At 43.0% G+C, this 17896-nt stretch overlaps 1 long non-coding RNA gene across 1 annotated transcript; it reads right to left on the bottom strand.

Annotated features, from left to right (window-relative positions):
- Positions 1 to 1876: 1876 nt before the first annotated feature.
- LOC147614824 (uncharacterized) lies at positions 1877 to 17277 on the bottom strand. Its single transcript, XR_015262884.1, has 3 exons — positions 17193 to 17277; positions 2313 to 2338; positions 1877 to 2212 (listed from the first exon to the last, which is right to left on the bottom strand). It is a non-coding gene; the product is annotated as an uncharacterized LOC147614824 (long non-coding RNA).
- Positions 17278 to 17896: the final 619 nt, after the last annotated feature.

Genomic DNA, 17896 nt, shown 5'->3' with positions numbered 1-17896 from the left:
AGGGTGTAGTCACCAACACAATAGGGAAGAGTAGTTGAAGCTCTTACCCTCGTACCGCTTCATGTGGTTCTCTTGCTTGCAGCTCAGCCCTTAGCACGAACCAGGCTCTGATACCATGAAAAGATGCAGGGGGGAAGAGAGCTTGAGCTCTTGCAAGCACACACACACACTCACAAAACCCTAATAGAGAACACACAAGGTGAGAGGCTGAAATCTTCTTCTTCTCTACTCAACACTCAACACACCATATACAAGAATAAGAGTACACACAATATGAAAGGTACTCAACCAAATACATACACGGGTTCTCTATAGTGTGAACCCGACTAAATGAGCTGGCGCTATAACTATGCCAGTCTCTAGAGTGGCTGTCACACAGCCTGTCATCCCACTGGCCGCATATCACCCAAGATCTCACCAACCATGCCAGTGGTGTAAGTGCGGGGCCTATCCCCCAGGCGGGTCATCAGTGTCCACCGCCTCACTAGAGCTCGATATCTCAACATTTGCGAGCTGGGCCACCAAGAAGTGCGAAGGGCAGAGGAAGCTGGAGCTGGTGGACAAGCGGCTATAAGGGGCCTTTTGCACTGGCGTAGCGGTGCATCCAAGAGAAACCCAACTTGAGGCCTGCAGCTAGAACAGTGGTGTAATGGTGGCTAGAGAGATCAAGCATCCACTAGAGAGCGCCCCCTTCTCCAGTAACAGACTCAGTCTTGTGTCAGATCCAGCATCTGCCAATACCTTCAAGTTTCCCACACGTCCTCAACAAGTCTGAATAATTAACAAGAAGGTAGTCTCCAACTAGATAAATTTCACATCACATATTTATGCATATATATGTAGATATATTACGATAACGTCTTTTACAGATATATCATACTACCGCCTTGCAGAATCATTTTTTTAAACTTGCTACAAAGCAAATAGTAGCTACAAAACTATACCATGCAAATAAAAACCCTTGTTGTCATACACACCATTCTAGCCTTCATAGTTTAACAATATACAAACCAACTTCCACGTCTCATATACTTCTTTGGGAAAAAAAATTTGTGAGAATTTTATAGTGATTACTTTTTGGGAATCGGACGAGCAGATTCCAAAATGATACCCTTTCCCCCTTCATCAAGAGAGACAGAAAAGTGAAGAGAGTTAGAGAGTTTTATAACATAATTATTTGAGAGGGAGAGGGCGATAGAGAGCCAGAGCAAGTGAAAACAAAAAAACATGACAACATCACATTCTACATCGAGGTTACTGCTTCAAACTGAAAATAAAACCAAGTTCATTCACTTACAACTACCAAATACAAAAATGTGAAAACCATCATCTTTACTATTATGGACCTCGCTTATTCTCCGAGATGAAGACACAACATAAGCGAACAATATTCGTACCCTTTTGCACTTTCTCTAGCAAGACACGCTCAGACGATTCATCAATAAAACCATAGGCTTGCCATATCACAATTAAGCCCACTACTTTGGCCTTTACTTGAGAAGTAGTATCATCATTACCAAGAAGCGGAAAGGATGTGATACCTTTCCATGCTTATGCACCATCTATGGTCTGCTGCTTGACCTCCACATTGATGACCTCCCTCTGGGATATGCACCAACAACTTCAATGCTAATATTTGATGAGGCCATCACAAACAATATGAAGGAGAGTTTAGAGTGGTGTATTATACTAACAAGGCTTTGTGGCAATGATGATTAACAAAGTGATTTGGAGCTTCTCTCTATATTTATAACAGTAGGAGAGGTGCACTCTACTTTTGAAAAAAATAAAATAAAAAATAAATTATCTTTTTTAATGTTAATAATAAAGGCATCTTTCCTCAAATTTCTACACCACAATAATAAAGGCATCTTTTATACTTTTTTGAGGAAGAGCGAGTATGTATTGGATTTTTTTTTAATACATGAAATTTTAGATAAGGGGTTGTGTGTTTTGTGAAGCACCTTGACCCTCTCTCTTTAGCTCATCGTTCCCCTCTCATTTCTCTAAGATTTCGAACCATGAATGCTCATAACGTGAATACCATTCATCAATACATGACCATGCTCTAGAATATCCTTGTCAGTGAGATGTATTGGGAGCTAGCCTATCAAGCTGAGTTTGAGTCTATACTCAGCGTTCAACTCCTCAGCAGTATAGCAAAATCATATGAGACAAGGATATTCAAAGTGAGCGGACTACTCACAATTCCCTGCATAGAAAACCATCAAAACATGACAAAGAATCAAGATTGATTGCCTCATTTAGAATCATAATGAAACCATAAAAAGAATTAGTCAGAAACACCTTACCTTGGAAAGTAGCTTTAGATGATAACCTTCAAGGAAATACGAAAGGTTTTTATTAGCACACTTTCTCAGAGGAGTTTTCATTCTACACAAATAATTTAGGAAAAATAGGCGTGTTACAGAAGTACACCTGGAGAGAGAGAGAGAGAGAGAGAGAGAGAGAGAGAGAGAGAGAGAGAGTGCTATTTTTATGTTATGCAACTCCTCAGGTTCCCACAAGTGTATTTGTTTTGCATTCCTTATTTCTTTTTAGTTTTCTCTTTCATTCATGATGAGAATTATATGTATTCTTTTCTTCGTTAAAATAGGCTGTGCTGCTCTCAACAACGTTAATGCATAAGTACAAATGTAGAAAGCCCACACCTCTCATGGTTAGACCCAGGAGCCCACTAGTTCTCTAGTGAATTTTCATCCCACAGAGAGAGAGAGAGAGAGAGAGAGAGAGAGAGAGAGAGAGAGAGAGAGAGAGAGAGGGATGACACGTTCCACCATCGCTAGTAGCAGTAAAACCACCACCACATAACGTTTCATCATGAAGTGTTTTTTTTAATCATGAAGTTTTTTGAGCTCCTAAACATTTGTTCCCACATATAAAAATGTCTCTTTTACATCCTTCATAGTCAAATAATTGACAATCGTATGTCTTACAAACCGGACTCGAGAATGGATCATACAATGCAATTTCATAAACCTTCCATGAGCCACTCAACGCATCACCCAATGCATGATCATCCAAGCATGGTCATCACGTGTATCACCAACAAATGAGTCATCATCCCATTCGTCACACCAACAAACAAGCACTCATCCAAAATGTCATCAATGACTATGCTCTCACAATCTCGTGGCATCGTGTCATGAGCTAAGAATTCCCCAATCAAAGCACTTATGAAAGCTATCCAATCATAACCATTTTCAGCTTGCGTATCCCCTTTGACCACAGATACATTGGTGACTTGTCGAGGAAGATTCGGCAACAAAGTATCTTCATCTTCTTACTGTCCAGAAATTACAACAAACATGCCCTCCAATTCAACACCCATAAAGTGTGCATAAAGGCACACATAGTCACACTCCATACATTGGTCAAATGTAAAAGTGATAGGAGATCCTCCATTGCTTTTGGCAAAGCCTAAATCCATCAACATTGAGTGTATAATAGATCTTCTATCCCCACTCAAAGCAATAGGGACACAGAGTCAGCACCAAGAATTCACATACATTGATCCTTCTCATCTTGTCTTCAATTGTAGTAACTTCACCATCAAACATTGTGCATTGCCTTTCTCGAATCACTCCTTTTGAAGAGAAGAGTGTTTGACAATGTGGCTCATTCATAGACAACGGTTTGATGCATTGGCATACCAAATACATTTGCCAAATCGTCATTGTCATACATGCCTTCATAAAAAGAATCATGACTACCGTGAATATCATTCATAGGCATCATGATCATCATAGGCATGATAATCATAAGCATTGGCATGGTCATCATAGGCATATGCATTGCCACCAAAATTCACACCATCCCAATATCCATGAGAATCATAAGCATGACGTGCCTCCGAATCATTGATGAAACGGCCACCCAAGTCATTGGAATGACGATCTTACAAACTTGGAGAAGCATTCCAATTGCCAAATGGACGTGGTTCACCTAATGGAGTACCTTTTCCTCTTTCCAAACTTCTCCCTTGCATTGGAAATAACCCAAGCAACGATATACTTGCCACATATTAGCATTCCCTTGATGCAAAGGCATGTTTGGAACATTATTTCCACTTGATTACATAGGCACCCCATAACCACCTTGTTGCATCCCATAACCACCTTGTTGCGTCGGCATTCCAAATGTACTTGTTCCACCTTGGTACATCTTAGGAGGATCGCGACTTGATTCAAGTTGATGAGAACTAACTTGAGGTAGATGTGTAGAATTTGCATTTGAAGTGCCCACGGTAGATCCAAGAGGTTGGGTTCCCAATGCTCAAAATACCATTGGATCATTGAGAACTTCTTTTCCATTGCCCAATTCTTGCTTTAAGCTAGTGAACCCTTCCTCAATCTCAACAAACCCATCATGCAAAGTGTCACTAACTCTTTGGAATTGTTGATACATGGCTACAAATCTTTGATCCAAGCGATTAAAGAATTTTTCCTCACTTGCATCATCTTGAGATTTTTGGCCTAAGCTCTCCATAATCTTTAGCAATTTGCTCATAGTACTTTGTTGATCACGATACATCTTCTCCATCAATTGCACAATCCCGAGAATCTCAATGGAAGCTTGTGGTATGTGTGACCCTTGATGCAAGTCAACATTACTTTGCACATACTCTTGAGCATCTTGTCTTGCATCTTGCCTCGCTTTCGGAACACCACCCTCATGCTCAACTACTTCCTTGAAAGTAGCCTTGGTCTTTGACTTAGATGCCATTAGAAAACGACCAAATTTAGGTTGGATATGTTCCCAAACTCCGATTTACAAGCTCTTTAGCTTTATAGATAGGCAATGACGTGTAGAACCCCCATGTATGATCACTTTGACCAAGGTCAATGCACCAATACTCTCTGATTTGACTTCTCTTGAAAAAGTCAACTTTATCACACAAGTGACCAAATCTCAATCAAGCAGAGACCGATTTTGGAAGCCTTTAGCTTGATGGAATTCTCTCAACAAGTCCTACGCATCCATGTCAATGCCTTGACCACGTTTGACCTGCAACTATCCTTTGTTTTAACCTCTTTAATTGGTCACCTATAGCCGTTTGACCAAGTCAACGGTGCCAAAATCAAGAGCCCTTTGTTAGGCGGGAAGCTAATGGTGTGTGCAATGTCCCAAAATGCTCAAATCTCCCACTTAATTCTCTATTTTTAACTGGGCACCCCTTTTGTCTTATGGGTAGACTTGATGGGTAGACTTGCCAATTGGAGAAGTAAACAGAGTCCGAATCAAACATTTGAGGGCTCTAAACGTAGCCCTTGGAGACTAGAATGAAACTATGCAAACACCTTGAAAGCAACCCTAATCCTCTCAGATTGAATTAGGATTTAGAGTGAAAAATCGTCACGATTTTCTCCAATTGCTATTTGCACTTCCTCTTTGCATTGGTAATGTCTCGGACCCATTTAAAGGCATGAACTTCTCAATTCGTAACTTGGCATCCAAATGTAACCTCAAGTGTCTTACATAAGTGCTTCTTGCAAAAATTTTGATAACACCTCCTTTGTTTTTGCAACCAAATCTCAATATAAACTCGATTGAAAATCAATTGCAACACTATATCCCATGCTTGCCAAATCTTTGCCCAACAAAATGCATGCTTTATAAGCACTTGGAAGTCGATGTAGAGCATTGAAGCTTGCCAATCTCCCGGCCAAGCCCTTTCCACCCTCGTACCTAGGTCAAAACTAGGCACAAGTTGCGACCACGTCTTCATCACCACTATGTTAGACATCATCATCTCCTTGTTATTGGCTTCCTGTTTAGTGTCCTATTTTAGCCCTTAGGGGGGCTGACCATGCTAACTAGAGGGACTGGTCACCCCTCACATAATTTTCTCATATTTATTTCCCACTTTATGGAGTCTTGGGCACTTTTTATCTTGCTCATGGAGGTTTTTTCCCTAGTCGTGAGGTGGTCGGCTACCTACTTCTGGGCGTATATATAGCCGGCATACCCTCACTCCTTATTCATTGCTTAGCATTGTTTGCTAAGCAATCACTCACATACAAGGCCTTCTCCCCTCTTGCTCAGGACATGTATTCTTGGTTGATGATATTGAGAGAAGGTCGATACCTATGTTTTCTCTTCATCTTTCTCTCTCACTCCCTCCTATGTTTCCACTTTCCCTTCTTCCGTTGTGCATTCTATCATGGTATTAGAGCGCCGGTGAAGAACAGTGTTGGATGCTCCCTCCTCTCCCTCCTGCGTTTTTTTCTCAGAATTGCTGTTGGTCGCATGCTTCTTCCAAGCATTGTCTCCATTGCAGCTCTTGGTCATCCTTTACAGGTTTTGATCCCCGAGATTCACCTTTCACACTTGTGAGCTACTCTGTTTTCAGGGTAGCAACACCTTAGAGGGCTGCGTTTTTTTCTACAGGTGGTTTCACAGCAAGTCTTCAGTATTCAACAGCATCTACCTCCCTTATAGTGCTAGTGCCCTATTCTATGCAGGACAGTAACAGCATATGTGCTGCATTTTTTTCTCCTACATGTTTTCTAATGCTGTTTGAGGCTTGGTGGTACCTATCTCTTTTATGTTTCCAAAATCTACCCTATCTACTGCCCTGAATACCTCTGCGTTTTTTTCTCCTACAGGTTTTCTAATGTTGTTTGAAGCTTGGTGGTACCTATCTCTTCTGTGTTTCCAGAATCTGCCTCGAATAACTCTACGTTTTCAGATTTGCAACCATGGTTGTTGCGTTTTTTCTGAACACATCTTGTGGTAGCTCTACCTTCACATGGGCTCCTCCCCTTGGACCCGAAGGTACCTTCTCTTCAACGTTTTTCCTCATAGGAGGTGTGGACACTAGTTGGCTTGAATTTTCAGGTTTGTAGCCTCTTGTTTGGCTGCATTTTCTTCTCCAATGGACATAGATCACTTGTAGAGGGGGTTTTTTGTTTGGATTATGGCTTTGGAGGCAGTTTGGTACGTGAGAAGGATACTGAATTTCTGATTTCAGTCAGTGTTTTGTTGATTTTGGAGCATCTATACCTGTGTTTTTTTCCTGGCCCTTTTGTTGATTTTGGAGCATCTATACCTGTGTTTTTTTCCTGGCCCTTTCACAGTTACCCAGTTTCTTCATGTTCCTTGCCTTTTGTTGGCGGTGCAGTGCTATTTTTTGCTGGACAGCAATGTTTTGGCTATGTTTTGCTTCCTAAAGGAGTTTTCTACACTCAGAGGGGGCCCATCTCCAACTACTTCACTTGAGGATCAGTTTCAGGAGCTATTTTGTATCTGTGGTGGTGGACACTTTCTTCTGTGAAAGGAGTTTACAGATTTTGGAGGAGAGTAGTGATCTTTTCAGAGAGATCCTGAGCAAAGTTTATTTTGTCCAAACTTGTGTTCTTTGCAATGTTTGCAGAGAAAGGAGGGTGTTTTACCTGTGAGGTGTGATCCTTTCACATGGATCACTTGTTTGTTTGCTGATTTCTCGGATCTGATTCTACTTATGGAAGAGTCTTCTGCTATCAGTGATGTTTCTGAGGACCTTGTTACCACTGCAGTTCATATTCCTGCTTCCCTTCCTCATTGTGAGGAGTTTACGTCTCCCTCTCTTTGTGATGCTTCTGAGGATTCCCCTCCCCTTGCCAGTTCTGGATTAGGTTTGATGCAGTGTGCAGGTTTGATGTTTTGGAGGATTGACTTTTAGACCCGGTGGGATGCTTTGGATCTTTGGTTGCTAACCGTGCTTGGGGCACAGTGATACTTCTAGAGTTTTTTGGATTTGGATCATAATCAAATTGGGCTTGTACCAGTCCTACGACATATTTTTTCAAAGGGGGATGTGGAGTCCTTTCATCTGGCGATGCCCACGTCAGTGGAGTGTGCTTATGTACAGCATTAGGCAACTCATGGTATGGAGTTTGAGCAGATGGACCCCATCTTTTCTACATAGTCTTTACATCTTGCCATGCCGACCTTTTCAGAGGATGCTTTTGTACAACATTTGACGACTCTTGGTACAGAGTTGAAGCAGATTGATTGTATTTCTTTTTAGGGTTCCAGTGAGGAGCAGTTTGCTTCTCCCAAGATTGATTATCTACAGGATCTGATCTTCGTTGGTTTTGAGGTTTTCATACCTTCTCTAAGCTAGAAACACGACATACGACTTCCGAAAGTGTTCTTACACTTGGGTTTGGACCATTATTTGGAGCAACACGTCGCAACCTACATGGTTGTTTTCTTCCAAAGGAGCGGTACACCTGGCAGCTTGTTCTACTGCTTTTGTAGTTGAGTTACTAAGGAGATTGCTTGTGGAGCTTTCTTGGTACTTGTTTCTACAGTCTTTCATCTTTGATCGAGGACAGCGTCTTTGGCTTCTTGGAGTTCACTCAGCATCCGGTGCTGAGAGGGGGTGTTAGACATCATCTCCTTGCTGCTGGCTTCTTATTTGGTATCCTATGTTAGCTAGAGGGATTGATCACCCCTCACATATTTTTCCCATATTTATTCCCCAATTTATGGAGTCTTGGACACTTTTTATCCTACTTGTGGAGGTTTTTTTCCTAGTCGTGAGCTGGTCGGCTGCCTACTTTTAGACATATATATAGACGGCATACCCTCACTCCTTATTCATTTCTTAGCATTTTCAATCCCTCACATACGAGGCCTTCTCCCCTCTTGCTTGGGACATGTATTCCATGTATTCTTGGTTGATGATATTAAGAGCAGGTCTATATACCTGTGTTTCCTCTCCATCTTTCTCTCTCACTCTCTGTCCTATGTTTCCACTTTCCCTTCTTCTGCTATGCATTCTATCACGGTACCTAATCCTCCATCTTACCGCTTTTCCAATGCACTCACGATGGCAAGGTGGATTCAAGACATACTCCCCCCAGTCTCTCCTCCAAATGCCAAGATACCCTCACACGTCAAGAATTAAAATGTGAATACAAGTGTGTGTGAGTTGTATAGCATGAACTTGAAAGTGTATATGAATTCACTTAACAATTGGCACTTATAGTTGCATGCCGTAGCCATTCGTAATAACAAGAGTTTAATTCCGATGAAGAGGCTCACAAGGTTTCACTCCAAGTGGTTAGTATTCAAGGAAAACAACCATAAGCTATGTCCTCATTGCATCATAGTCTTCAAGGACACCACCTAATGCATTCAACTTCTTCCATTCCATTGATTGGAGCATGTAATCCCATCAAATGGCATGAATCTTGAGTAGATTCAATGGAATGGTCTCATGAAATCATGTAGATGCAAGTGTAATCATCCACAAACTTCATACGCATGTGCAAGGCATCTAAGGCTATAACAAAGCCCTTAATCAATCAAGAAACACCATTGAAGCATCAATGAGGTGAATCTTTGAACAATAGGAATCCAAAGTGTATCCAACCTTGTCCTTGTGATGAAATATTAAACTAATGGTGAAGGGGATAACCAATATCTTGCTTTCGTGATGCAAAAGCATGGAAAAGATTGTAACAAAGCCGTAAATAATGGGCCATGGGCATGAGGAAGAGGGCCATGAGCCTTTGGGGCTATAAGTGGAAGGCCAAACAATTGTAAATAGTTGAATAGGGGCCCATGGGCATGGTCAAGTGTGGAGGCCATGAGTTAATAAGTGTGAACAAGGGTCCAAGTATAAAAGACAATGTGTAATAGTTAATCATAATTAACCAATACTAAGCAAGATTTATAGCTTTGAGCTCTCTCAAGCTTTCATGGTGGCTTCTCCCTTGAGAATGCATGTGAGCCCTCCATTCTGAGTGCTAAACCCTAATAGTTGCTTGCAATGTATCAGAGCCTTCACGTTGATCCATTTCTTGCATCCTTTTCCAGTTTTTCTTATCCATTTCCAAGCCCTGTTTGCAGCTTTCATATCCATCCAAGAAACCCTAGTTGTGGTCATTTGTTGCAAGATTTACTATCTCCAATATGATTAGATCAAACTTCACATTAGTCATATGCTTTTGAGCATCATTAGGGAGTGATTTGATAAGCACAAAAAACCCAGCAGGCTGGCGCAGATTCGCAGCATTCCAGCAGTCTATTAGCTTTGCTTTGTGGTGATTCAACTCAATGTGATGCATTTGAGAGATTAGCCATGGATACTATACATGTTGGTGATTGTTTCTTGCCCAAAGGGAGCCTTCCATTGATTGGATTGAAGATTTCCATCAAGAGGCCAAGGAGGAGCAGGGGAATTCCAAGAGGCTATTTTCTTCAACAATTGATTCAATTCTTGACTTCTAATCAACATTGGTGAGTCCCTCAAACAATTCTTGATTGATTTTGGTGGATTCTTGGCATCCAAGTCCAAGAATTAGGGTTTCTCCAAGAAAACCCTAATTTCTGGGATCTTTTCAAGTTGAAGTGAATCATTGGCAACATTGGTATTGTGCTGAAGTGGAATATGAGCCCTATGCATGGATCTTGAGGCTACATGAGTCAATTGCCCAAACCCTAAGCCAAGATTTGGGGTTTTTGAAGCATTAAGGCTTGTACGTTGCCATTGATGAGTGCAAAAGGGTGCCATAAGGTTGCTTACCATTGCCTATTGTCTACTGGAACTTGCCAAGGGATTGTGCACAAGGATTGAGTACTCTTTGACCCCAAAACAAGGTACTCTGCTGAAACTGAAGTGTGATTCAATCCGAGGGTTTATGGACTAAAGTGAAGTGGTTTACACCCTTGGATAGTACGTGGAAAGAGCTCTCTATCAAGCCGTCAAGTGCCTCAACCGGCCAACTTTGATCGCACGGAAAAGGGTGATTCAGTCAAAAATGTTAAGGACTGAATTTAAGTGGTTTACATAGCCTTAGTATACTCATTCTAAGCTACCATTTGAGGTATTAACCACTCCAATTGGATAACCCTAGCTAGGTCAACCCAATTTTGTTGACTTTTTAAAAAAGTCAAAACATAGGCATATTGCACATTGACTGAAGTCAAACGGGCATTTGGATCTTGTAGCATCCTCAAAAGCTTCCCATAGAACCCTAGATCAACCAATTCCAACAACTTTTCACCATCCATGTAACACGCGGAAGCTCTGGGGGTCTTCTTTCAGCCCTAAACACTCTTGGAAACCATCTGATGCAAAACGCAGATATAGAGAGAGAGTAGAGAGAGAGTAGAGAGAGAGATGTGCTGGAAATTCAATATATTCTATGGTACAAAAAGGTACCTAAATCTGTAGCCATGGGCTGCCTTACATAAAAGGTGGTAACACACCAAAATCTATCCCCTATGGGACCCCTAACGACTCACACCCCTAGAGGGAGTGAATGATCTCAACTATGGGCACACGTTGCCTTTTATAGGGTTATTGAGCAATATAGAAGCTGGCCGATTACTGTCGGACCAGCCGACTGGGCCTGAAGCGCACATATTGCTGGTCGGCGGACTGCGCTTCTCCATGGATTGAGGTGCCTGTTGTTGCAGCCAACCTGATCTGGTACAGCCCACGATGCCGTCCCTGCAGCCGATGACTCCTTCTGGGTCTTCTTCAAGCTTTGCTTCATGTCTAACCTTTTGCTCCTTGTGCCCCAACTCTGGTTCTCATGCTCTTTTTCGGGTTGCCTTCCTCTGGACTAGCCCTGAGAAGGTACATGGCATTGATCATGCACATGACATCCCCCTCTGCTAAACTTGATGACGGGATTCCAACCTGCTCTTGGATGACTGTCATCATCTCAATCCTTTCCCGAAGTCCCTCTGTCATCCATCCATCCTTGGCAACCCCTTTTCTCTGAAAACCCGGCCTGTTCTCCAAACCACTCTGTCTTAAACGAAGATCTATGCATCTGTTCCATCTAGTCCACAATCCATTCCTGCCCTGACTCTGAACACCGTCTTGGTCTTCATTCCTGAGAAATGAGTCTGGCACTCTCACATCACCCTTGGAGGATAACCTCCCTTGGGACCGTTGCGCGAGAACCTATCTAGCTCACAGGACTGCCATCCCCTTTGGCTTTGTAGAACACCACCAACAAACCTCCTGGGAGTTCTTCCCGGTTTTGTGCTCCTTGCCTTGGGCTTCGTATCCATGTACTTTCCTGTACCTTGGACCTGTACACCGTCATATCGGACTGATTCAGTGTTTAGCTTTGCTGAGCCTGATGCTCTGATACCAATGTAACACGCGGAAGCTCTGGGGGTCTTCTTTCAGCCCTAAACACTCTTGGAAACCATCTGATGCAAAACGCAGATATAGAGAGAGAGTAGAGAGAGAGATGTGCTGGAAATTCAGTATATTCTATGGTACAAAAAGGTACCTAAATCTGCAGCCATGGGCTGCCTTACATAAAAGGTGGTAACACACCAAAATCTGTCCCCTATGGGACCCCTAATGACTCACACCCCTAGAGGGAGTAAATGGCTAAAACAATGAGCAAGGGGGCCTATTTATAGCCCTTGGAATACATGGGGAACTGGCCGACTGCTGGTCGGCCAGTCATGAATTCATTAATATCTTTTTAATGCAGCCCAACTGGATCTACACCTTGTTCTTGATGCGCCTGCTCTGCTGCTCCTATTTGCTGGTTCAGCCGACCACGTCTATGGGCAGCCGCCGACACCACCTGTCCTGTAGCCAACACATTTATGGCACTGCTGATGTCAGCTGACAGTACTTCCTGGCAGCCAGCCGACTGCATCACCCCTCCATGATCCCAGTTTGTCCTGCTCCAAGTCAACCACACATGCTACACCTGAGGTTCCTAAATTCTGGTTCTTCCTATCTTTTACTGGCTCATACTCTTTATCTGGTTGCCTTTTCTGGATCTAGCCCTGAGAATGTCCATGGCATCTATGATGCACATGACATCCCCCTCTGCTAAACTTGATGGCGGGATTCCAACCTGCTCTTGGATGACTGTCATCATCCCAATCCTGTCCCGAAGTCCCTCTGTCATCATCCATCCCTAGAAACCGTTTTCTCTGAAAACACGGCCTGTTCTCCAAACCACTGTGTCTCTGGCGAAGATCTATGCATCGGTTTTCCTCTAGTCCACAATCCATTCCTGCCCTAACTTGGAACACCGTCTTGGTCTTCATTCCTGGGAACTGAATCTGGCACCCTCACATCACCCTTGCAGGATAAACCTCCCTTGGGACCGTTGCCTGAGAACCTATCTGGCTCATAGAATTGCCATCCCCATCTAGCACTGTGGAACACCACCAACAAACCTCCTGGGAGTTCTTCTCGATCTGTGTTCCTTGCCTTGGGCTTCGAATCCATGTATTTTCCTGTACCTTGGACCTGTACACCATCATATGGGACTGAATCAGTGTTTAGCCTCGCTGAGCCTGATGCTCTGATACCAATGTAACACGCGGAAGCTCTGGGGGTCTTCTTTCAGCCCTAAACACTCTTGGAAACCATCTGATGCAAAACGCAGATATAGAGAGAGAATAGAGAGAGAGAGAGGTGCTGGAAATTCAGTATATTCTATGGTACAAAAAGGTACCTAAATCTCCAGCCGTGGGTTGCCTTACATAAAAGGTGGTAACACACCAAAATCTATCCCCTAATGACTCACACCCCTAGAGGGAGTGAATGATCTCAACTATGGGCACACGTTGCCTTTTATAGGGTTATTGAGCAATATAGAAGCTGGCCGATTGCTGTCGGACCAGCCGACTGGGCCTGAAGCACACATATTGCTAGTCGGGCTGCGCTTCTCCATGGATTGAGGTGCCTGTAGCCGACCTGATCTGGTACAGCCCACGATGCCCTCCCTGCCAGCCGATGACTCCTTTTGGGTCTTCTTCAAGCTTTGCTTCATGTCTAACCTTTTGCTCCTTGTGCCCCAACTCTGGTTCTCATGCTCTTTTCCGGGTTGCCTTCCTCTGGACTAGCCCTGAGAAGGTACATGGCATTGATCATGCACATGACAATCCAAATCCTAAAAGTCCATTTCCAGCATGGGGCGGAGCAAGCCAAGGAAGGGTGTGGATGCAAACAATGATTTGGGGATTGGTGCATATGATATTAGGGACAATGTGATTGAGAATGAAGCCATTGCGCAAGATCTTCATGAAGATGAGCAAAGTCTACATGAGCATGGAGTCAATGTTGAGGCAAATGTGCATGAAAGGGTACAAATGCATGAGGGGAATGCTAGACCATCCAGCACTAACGATATGATGATACTCATGCAAGGTATGTTAGCAAACATAGAAGAGCAGCGAAGGCACAATAACCGCATGGAATCAATGATGAAGGATCAACAACAAGCCTTCATTGAAGCATGTACCGTACTCCGCAAAGATCTCATGGGTGGTGCCTTCATGCAAGAAGCAATGGTGGGAATGAGTATGTGGACAATGGTGACAAGGAGAATCGACCTCCAAATGCATCATTACACATTGGTGGACCCAAGATGCACAATGTTGACATGGATAGAGCTATGCCTTCAACCTCAAGGGATGTTGGGAAAGGCAAGCAAGTGGTGTTCAACTTTGATGCCCAAATACTTGATGGATCTTGGAAGACTTCCAAAACTCCCGTAAGAGTTGGTGGTAATCAAAGGAATCATGCATCACAAGATGTTGATGAGTTCAAAGGTGTGAAGGACAAGGTGAATCTACCAAGTTCAAAGGTGAGGGCAATACCAATGAAGAGTATGAAGAAAACGGAGATGTACTTTCAGCTCAAGATCGAGCCAAGGTGTACTTTGCCACTCTTCATCTCGAAGGCTATGCCCATACATGGTGGAGGCACTTGTCTACTCATGGATACGAGATTACCACTTGGGAGGACTTCAAAGATGAAATGAACAAAGCATTTGTCTCGGAGCTACATCAACAAAAAGAAATATGTGAATGGAATGAGCTTGAGCAGCGAGGAAAGAGTGTAAAGGAGTACATACATCAATTTCTCAAGCTATCCTTGCATGTTGATGATGTGAGTGAGACATATAAGAAGATCAAATACATCAAGGGACTCAAGTCAAACATTGAAGCTGATGTAAATGCTCAACGGCCATCAACTCTCAAGGAAGCTATGGTGTTAGCCGAAATTATGAGGAGAAGTATAGTCAACAATGGCAATCCAAAGTTTCCAAGGTTGATGCAGTCCCGTCTTCCCCAATGTAAAGGCTTCTTCAAGCAACGCCATTCCAAAGTTTCCAACGGTGTATGGCAAGGGTACCAAATCAAATTTCAGGTTTAGTGGTACTTCTTCAAAAGTTGGGAATGGTAAGATGGAAGGGAAGCCAACTAATGGTGCACACGAGCATGGTGATGAAGGAGGACCGCATCAATGAGTTTCATAGCAAAGGTTTATGGTATAAGTGTGGAGAGAAATGGTCCAAGGAGCATTATGAAGTGTGCAAAGCTAGAAAGCTATCCGGAGTATGATCTTGACCGAGTTGGATGATGATGAACTCGAGAATGAAGAGGCAAAATTTGCGGATTGCATTGACAAATATGATGAAGAAGATGATCATGAGGCTGATGGTGAATTTCCTTTCGATCCAGGTGGATCCATGAAGAGCAATTCATTTGATGATGGTTTGCCTATGTGTACTACAAGTGTATGCAAGAAGATGCTATTCTTTGCACGTTGTCACATGATGCTTATGCCGGTTGCAAGGGCACTAAGACATTGAGAATCAAGGCTATGATCAATGGTAGAGAAGCACATGTACTTGTGGACAGCGGTAGTACACATAGTTTTGTCAATTGAAATTCCTTGTGCAATCTCAAGTTGTACCCGGATGCTTTGGATGCATTGCATGTTGTGCAAGAGTGGCAAATGGGGAAAGTATGGATTGCACAGACTTTCCGCTCTTTTTTTTCCAGCTTCTACGGATAGCATGATGGAATGAGCTGACCTGGATGTAGTAAAGATGACGAGGTGGCACATCTGAGATGGCCCAGCTAAGTGACCAACACATGGGGGTATGCATATAAGCAAAGAGATTGAGACTATAGGAGATCTCGAAAGTTGGGCATATGTACCTGTATTTCTAGCATGCTGAGAGAATCCAGGGCACTGATTGTGTATGCATGGATTGGGGACCATCCTTGATCATGTCAAATATACCTGGGTTTAGCATGTGGGGATGTAGTTGACCATCTAGTCCTTGGGGATGACCATAATACTTGGTAAGGTGGCATGTTGTAGCAGCCTGGCATGCATGCAAGGTGGGTTTGACCTATGTTGTAAGATGGTTGATAGCCAACACATCAGCCAGGTGCAGCCCCATCAGCATACTCAGCCAAGGGATCCAAATCACATCACTTGGCCTGAGGTGTCATACATCATAGTATTTTTAATGATATAAAGTATTATATTGTAATATATAATATACATTATGGGAAACCTATAGTTAATTGCAAGAAACAATGGAGGTGATGATGACCTTGCAAACTGTGGCTAAGGCAATGATGACTGGTTGAGGAGGCAATGATGGTCATTCAAGACTGTGGCTGAGGCAATGATGGCTGGCTGAGGAGGCAATGATGGTCATTTAAGATGGTGTGGCTAAGGCAATGAGAGCCCTTGTAGATGGAGGCCCATGAGTCCAGCATCTTCATCTAGCACTACATCAACTGGAATGATGGTCATTCAAGGCGGTGGCTGAGGTAATGAGTGCCCTTACATACAATGTGGTTATCGGCAGCAGTAGCTGCATAAGTGGTACGATGTGGTTAACGGCGACAATTGCATAGGTGATAGGGCCCCTCAAGGATCAACACTGAGATGCTCCATATATAAAGTGCAGCCTACATGACCGCTCAAGTCCGTACTCAGCTTGCCCTGAGATTAGAAAAGTCCAGGATACACAATTTTGAGCTAACAGGCTATCAAAGACTTGTGCCTTTGCAAATGAGCCACATTTGGCATACATGTCGACCAAGATACCACTAAGACATATACCTTTTTCAAATCCACATTTGGCATACATGTTGCAACCAAGCTGCTGCTACTAAGACATATACCTTTTTCAAATCCAGTGTACATAATTCATGTGTCTATCTCTAGGACTTTGCCTTCGGACCCTATGCTAATACAAGCTTTCATAGCAGATGCAAAGGTCACATCACTGGGATGAACACCCTACAATTGCATCTTGTCAAAAAATTCCGACGTACTCTAATCATAAACCCATTAAATTGTAAACAAAATGAAGTTAAGGAGCTTCTAAAATGAAAAAAGAAAAAAAGAAAGAAGAGAAAGCATTGCTTACTTGCCCACTTCTTGAAGCTGTTGAAATCCCTCTAGATATGTGCGCGGGAGAAGATCTACTCTTATACTCAATGCTTGGCCAACCTACTCAAATCCAAGAATGCCTCTTTTTGATTGAAAATTTCAAGCAGGGAGAAATGCACATAATGTTCATGTTTGGCCCTCATTCGCTAAAAAAATTAATTGGTTTTACCTAGACTATGGTCAGGCCGAACCTTGCAATCAAATCCACAAGCAGAGAAGCCCTTAAACTCTCACTCATTCTCCTTAGCTTTGCCTAAAGAGAGGTCCATCAGAATGTTGAGCAGACTATAAAGGAGACCCATCTTGGTAAGGTATGAATTTGATTGTCTGGTTGGAAAGATTACCTTCTAGAGCTGAGGCATTGGACTGGACAAATTCTGTAAAATGGTATGAACAAGGGCATGAGATGTCTCCTTCTTCCTCTGCCTTCACACTAGCCAAATACTCCACACAACAAAGCTTAGGTCTTCGCCCTCACCTCCAGCTGCCCAAATCTTGCGGAGCCTTCTCATCCACCCACTGAAAAAGACCTTGCAAAATTAGTGATGAATCGCAAATAACACCGCAAAATTAGTGATGAATCCTACCTGGGTACAAAGCTGGCCAAAATTAGAATGGGGAATGTTTCTGATATGATCTGGCCGATGCAGAGCGTATTATTGTCAAAGAGGTCGGCGTCCT

The sequence above is a fragment of the Cibotium barometz genome, chromosome 41, assembly GCF_041138505.1.
Source record: "Cibotium barometz isolate CiBa-2024 chromosome 41, ASM4113850v1, whole genome shotgun sequence".
Taxonomy (NCBI): Eukaryota; Viridiplantae; Streptophyta; class Polypodiopsida; order Cyatheales; family Cibotiaceae; genus Cibotium; species Cibotium barometz.
The sequence above is the reverse complement of the archived record's forward strand: the minus strand, read 5'-3'. Positions and strand labels throughout refer to the sequence as shown.